This window comes from Oryx dammah, unplaced genomic scaffold, assembly GCF_014754425.2.
Source record: "Oryx dammah isolate SB20612 unplaced genomic scaffold, SCBI_Odam_1.1 HiC_scaffold_13, whole genome shotgun sequence".
Lineage (NCBI taxonomy): Eukaryota > Metazoa > Chordata > Mammalia > Artiodactyla > Bovidae > Oryx > Oryx dammah.
This window is the reverse complement of record NW_024070197.1, coordinates 7380148-7386900: the sequence shown is the minus strand read 5'-3', so window position 1 is coordinate 7386900 and position 6753 is coordinate 7380148. Positions and strand designations below refer to the sequence as shown.

At 38.9% G+C, this 6753-nt stretch overlaps 1 pseudogene; it reads left to right on the top strand.

Moving 5' to 3' along the window:
- The first annotated feature begins 1703 nt into the window (after window positions 1-1703).
- LOC120872015 lies at window positions 1704-3770 on the top strand (annotated as a pseudogene).
- The last annotated feature ends 2983 nt before the right edge of the window (window positions 3771-6753 follow it).

Sequence of the window (6753 nt, the reverse complement as noted above, 5' to 3'; positions counted from 1 at the left end):
GTAGGTTAGATTGCTTATTTGAGACTTTTCTTGCTTCTTGAGGTAGGTTTTTATCCCTATCAAGTTTTTGAAATTTTCTGCTTTTATTTTATTTGCTTCAAGGTAATTTCTCATTTTCTTCTGATTTCACATGGATCCATTGGTTGTTGATAGACTGTTGTTCAGTGTCCATGTTTGATCCTCTTGAATTAAGTAATTGTTAAAAATCACCGAGCCATTAGGTCTAGGTGATTTTATTTTATGACATACTCTTTTTGACCCCATCCCTTCTTTCTGAGTGTATGTTCTGCATCCACAGACAGAAGTCAATAATAATTTTTTTTTTCCTACAAGATTTCCATAATAATTGGCATTGAGTTATGAAAATGAGTCTAAATTGATTTGATTTGTGGCAGTGATCCACATAATGAGTTCTTAATCATATTCCTCCTTTTTCTTCTGTCTCTTTGAATGTACTTGCCAGGTATTTTGTCTCATTGCATTTCTCTACCAGTACTTTTGTTAATGGTTTGGTCCAGTGGTTGAAGGTGAGGAAAGTACTAGTTTCAGAGCAGAGACACATCACAAGGAAGTGAAGAATCCAGAGGGGCAAAAATGATTTATGTCAGTCCCTAATGTGTGGGATGTCAGCATTTCCTGCTTTCCTCCTTGTGAGATGCTGTCACCTTCAGGGATCATGAAAAAAAAAAAAAAGCCTCTCAAATATAGCCAGTTGTCTCCTAAGGGTGCCAACTAGACACTTGTAATTGCTTCCAGTAATTAACAACTGGGAGAAAAGTTTCCAGAAATGTTCTTGGCTCCCAAGACTGCACTCCCATTGCTGCTGCTGGTGAAATAATTGCAGCTTTGATGGGAGGGGAGGGGAGGACACAGCATCTCAAACCTACATATCAGGGACTGACTGCCTGCCTCCCACACACGAACTGGGTATAATGACCATGAGGGAGCCCACTCTCCTGGCAGCAAGAAGGTGTCAGGTAAGGGTGTTCTATTTCAGTCTGAGAGGGCAGAGTCTGTGAAAGAGAGGCAGATCAAGAGGCTGAGTGATCATATCAGAAAGGGGCAGTCTCCTGTGTAGTCACTGGATTCAGTGCCAACACTAGGCATAAGGTAGTAAAATCCTGAATCATGAGTCGAGATGGCAAACAGAGATGGGGTCCTCACCCTAAACCAATCCCTGCTGGCTCCTCCTGTAGTTTAATTTAATCCTCACTGACAGTGGCTGTTGTGATTTAGTCCAAGTGGTAACAAAACCTGATTTTTTTGAGGTGTTTAAAAATGTAGATATAAAATCAATTTTCCCTTGAGTCTGCCTCAGGGGAATCATAGACTAAATGTTCAGGATGACTAGAGGGGCCACAGGAATAACTCCAGGGTGGTAATAAACAGTATGGTGAGTCTGCAAAACTCATGTAATCCTGTACAGAAAGTGAATGCAACTGGAAACGGCTTGAAGGGAAATGTTTTCTCTGACTCTGGATATTAATGGAGACAGTCATTGTGTCCTCACTGAAAACATCCAGAGTCCATTGATTATGGTGAGGCTGTCTTCACTCTTCATGTTATGAAATGAGCAGTTAAGGAAACTTCACATAATGTCCAGTTTTAGGCCGCAGCTCTCAGTCATATATCGTATTGTTTTTGCCCATTTAAAATGAATTTAAATTTTAATATGAATCTAAATGCCTAATCTAATATTTTAATATGAATCTAAATGCCTATTTTAATTTATAAAATGCATAAGAATAGATCCCTTGCAGGTGCTGATTTGTATATATATCTGGTATGTTAATATCATTTGAAAAGCCTAATTCATTGCCATAGATTCAATTAACTCTGCTATTAATGAATAGATATCTGTATCACTGGAAAATAATAATAATTTACTTTTTCCTTTTGTACTACTTCATCATGCATGACTATTTTATGTCCCAAGTTAATGACTTTATATGGGATTATTTAACAGTTTCTGGAGTACTTGCATTATAACTGCTTTTCTGAAATAAAAGCAAAAGACTTCCTGTTTCCATCCTAATTCTGAGCCATCCTCATCTTCATGACATTACCTGGTTCTGGGGCAGGCTTCTCCCATATTCTCCTGGCAGGCAGCAGTACATGTACATATACTAAGACACCTGAAGCCTCATTTATAATACAAAATGCCTTGTCTCTAATAAAAATTATGAAATAGCAGCAGTCAAATATCAAAGAACAAGTTCTGAAAACAAAACTAAATATATATCTGAATTATTATATGAACAGTTAACTAACTTTTTAGCAAAATTGGGGTTCAATGAACTATCTTTACCAGTCCATTGGGTTTCAAGTCCTCACTCTGTCCAAGAGCAGATTTTGACAAATATTCAACCTCTCTGTGCTTATGTCACCCTCCTCTGTATCATTAATGTCACATAAGTACCTGGCTCATAGATTGTTGAAGAATGAAGAAGTGATCATGTGTAGAACCTACAGCTTTTAATTTTACATAGTAATGCTCTTTAAGTATCATATATGCAACTGTTTAAAGCTGCTGGTAACTGAAGAACATAAAGTAAATGTTTCTTAGTGGGAACTAAGGGTAAATGGAGAATACTGGATTTCAGCTGACATGATGTGTGTAACCCACACCTCATGTTCCCAGGCAGGACATTCCAACTCACAAGACAAATATCAGTGACTGTGAACCAAGAGGATGGCCAGTATCGATTTAACAATAGGCGTTATCTTCTTAATGCAGATGGTGGTTGGAATCCTGGGGAATTTCTCACTCCTTTGCCATCATATCATCCTTCACTTCACTGGCTCCAGGTTAACGTCCACGGATTTGATTCTTAAGCACCTGATTGTGGCCAACTCCTTGGTCCTCCTCTGTAAAGGGGTCCTCCAGACAATGGCAGTGTTTGGATGGAAGCATATCTGCAGTGATTTTGGCTGCAAACTTCTCTTCTTTCTGCACAGAGTGGGGGGGGGGGGAGTGTCCATCGGTAGCATCTGCCTCTTGAATGTCTTTCAGGTGATCACGATCAGTCCATGAAACTCCAGGTGTGCAGCGCTGAAAGTTAAAACTCCTAAGTACATCGTTCCCTCTATTTTCCTGTATTGGATCCTGCAAATGCTGGTAAATTTCATTTTTCCTCTACATATAAATGGCAAATGGAATGACAAAAACAACGCAAACAAGAAGGATTTTGGATACTGTTCTTCTATTCATCCTGACAAAATCCAACAGTCATTGTCTGCAGCATTGCTATCACTCCCTGATGTTCTACGTTTGGGGCTCATGCTCTGGGCCAGCAGCTTCATGGTTTTCATCCTGTACAGACATAAGCATCGTGTCCAACACATTCGCAGGACCGATACCCCCACCAAATTCTCCCCTGAGTCCAGAGCTACCAAAACCATCCTTCTCCTGGTGAGCACTTTTGTCTATTTTTATAATCTTTCCTCCATTTTTCAACTCATGATGGCTCTTTTTGATTATCCCAGCTGGTTCCTTGTGAACATCACTGTAATCTTGGCTTTGTGTGTCCCAACTGTCAGTCCCTTTCTGCTCATGAGCTGTGACTATAATGTACACAGGCTCTATTTTGCCTGGATAAGGAATACAAAGTCCCCTACTATTATGAGAAATGTGTGAATTGGGTATATTTCTGAAGTGTACAGTTGACCATTCATTAATTCACCTCAGTTGTTGTTCAGACATTCAGTCATGTCTGACTCTGCAACCCCATGGACTGCAACACGCCAGGCTTCCCTGTCCTTTAACATCTCCTGGAGTTTGCTCAGACTCATGTCCATTGAGTCGATGACACTATCCAACCATCTCTTCCTCTGTCATCCTCTTTTCCTGCCTTAAATCTTTCCCAGCCTCAGGGTCTTTTCTAATGAGTCATTTCTTTGCATCAGGTGGCCAAAGTATTGGAGCTTCAGCATCAGTCCTTCCAATGAACACCCAGGACTGATCTCCTTTAGAATTGACTGGTTGGATCTCCTTGCAGTCCAAGGGACTCTAGAGTTTTTCCAACACCACAGTCCAAATTATCAGTTCTTCAGTGGTCAACTTTCTTTATGGCTTCTCCTCAGAGATCTAGCTAAAATTTTGAATCTCAAGAGAATCGTAAACATGACATGCTGAGCATCTTCTTCAAAATAAACAATTGTAATAGTATTGTCATGACATAGTTATCTTGTAAAGAATTATATGATTTAATTTTTCTAATACTTTCAGAAAATGAGTTCAGAATTTATGTGATAATAAACTCAAGTCTTGAAACAATCTGCATATTATAAGCTATTCAAGTGTGTAGTTTTCAGTCTTCTAGAGTATGTTTCCTAAAGTTATACAGGCATGAACTTATAGAGAAAGGTATGCATGACTGTGGGTTAGCATGTGCAGTAGTCATTATTGAAAGAGAACAAGTTAATGTCCTCACAGAATAAAGAGTGACTTGGTGGGGAGTTGGAATTTAAAATCCATCTCCTTCAGTAGAGACTTTGGCAGTCCATTATGAGTTTATAGATAACATGCCTAGAGAGGTGGTAGTACTTATTAGAAATATGTTGTTTGGAACTGAGATTAAAACATTTAAATACTTTCATGCAGAAATGACCAGATTGAAGTGAAATGTACTTTCCAAAAAGAATCACAAAAACAAAAGAATATTCCAATATTTTTAAAACAATAGATGAACTGTGTCAGCTGATTTTTAAAATTAAAATGTATTTGATATATAGCATTATGTAAATTTAAAGTGCACAAAATATTGAAATAATTTTATTGTCTTGCGTGTACATAGCTGTCGAGTTTCCCAGCATCACTTTTGAAGAAACTATGTTTTTCATATCCATTATATATTATTCCATCCATGTTTGTGTGGTGAGATTTAGTCTATTTCATGCTCATTCACAAAGGAGGTGTATTAAGGTCTTTATAACAAGCATGGAATGGGAGGAGAGAAGGTCCTGGAAGGAGAAAATCCTCAAGAGGGAGGTCCACCAGCCCTCAGTGGTAGGGCTTATTTGCCATAGATTAATTGACCAATAGCACATGGGTTTATTTCTGGCCTCTCTATTCTATTTCAATTATTTATGTGTCTATTTTTGTGCCAGTTTGATACTGTTTTGGTGACTGTAGCTCTGTAGTATAGTCTGAAATCAAAGAGCCTGTTTCCTCCATTGTCTTCTTTTTTTTGGAAAGCAGATACATAATACGCTTACCAAATTCCAATGGTGTGACTGAATAGGATGGATATTCTCTTTCTCAAAACAGGAAATCAGAAAGAAGAAGCAACTCACCTGTCCAAGGCAGGTAAAATCCAAGGAAGGTAAATTCTGTCAGACTTGAAAGTTTGAGAAATATCATATTTGACTGGATATTCTGTCCCCTGGACTACCTGTGTACAACCCCACCTTTCAGACACCAGTGGCCATGACCACATGTACAGTGCATACTGTGGCTCATCACACCATTCACTAATAAGAGCAGCTGTTGCTTTGTGAAATAATGGCTGAACCTGGGGCTAGGATATATATATATTTCCTTGAGAATCCTATATTAAATAGTAGAAAACAGGAAATTCTTTAAATAAGAAGTAAGAAGAACCATAATGAAGGGCTATATCAGAGACACACAGAAGTCACCTAAAAGAACTGCAAATCACCAAGTTGGACAATTTGATTTTTTAAGAAATTGATTTTGGGTTATAACTCAAAGTATAAAAATTAATGTGTACCAGTGAAAACTGAAATGAAATACAATTGAAGAAATAATGTATTTGAGGAAACAGAATTCCTTTTCAGAAAGATTCTCCATAATTGTGTTAAAAGTTTATATGAAAAAAATGGAAAATCACATCCCATGCTTAAGTGTGGCATAGTGTCTTACTTTCAATGAGTTCACCATGAAAAGGGACAAAAATAACATTTGATGAGCAAATCAGAGGCCCCTACCTCATCCTGGAGACCCAGGTTAATATCAACAGTGATAAGTCATGTTGGTTGTATGGATTCCTTGACATGATGAAATGAAAATGGCTCTTATACCTCTGCAGTCTTCCTCCCCAAAACACAGAACCCAAGTATAATCATGAAAGAAATGTCACATTCAGTTCAGTTCAGTTCAGTCACTCAGTCATGTCCAACTCTTTGCGACCCCATGAATTGCAGCACACCAGGCCTCCCTGTCCATCACCAACTCCCGGAATTCACCCAAACTCACGTCCATCGAGACAGTGATGCCATCCAGCCATCTCATCCTCTGTCGTCCCCTTCTCTGCCTGCCCCCAATCCCTCCCAGCATCAGAGTCTTTTCCAATGAGTCAACTCTTCACATGAGGTGGCCAAAGTACTGGAGCTTCAGCTTTAGCATCATTCCTTCCAAAGAAATCCCAGGACTGATCTCCTTCAGAATGGACTGGTTGGATCTCCTTGCAGTCCAAGGGACTCTCAAGAGTCTTCTCCAACACCACAGTTCAAAAGCATCAATTCTTTGGTGCTCAGCATTCTTCACGGTCCGACTCTCACATCCATACATGACTACTGGAAAAACCATAGCTTTGACTAGACGGACCTTTGTTGGCAAAGTAATGTCTCTGCTTTTCAATATGCTATCTAGGTTGGTTATAACTTTCCTTTCAAGTAGTAAGTGTCTTTTAATTTCATGGCTGCAATCACCATCTGCAGTGATTTTGGAGCCCCCAAAAATAAAGTCTGACACTGTTTCCACTGTTTCCCCATCTTTTTCCCATGAAGTGA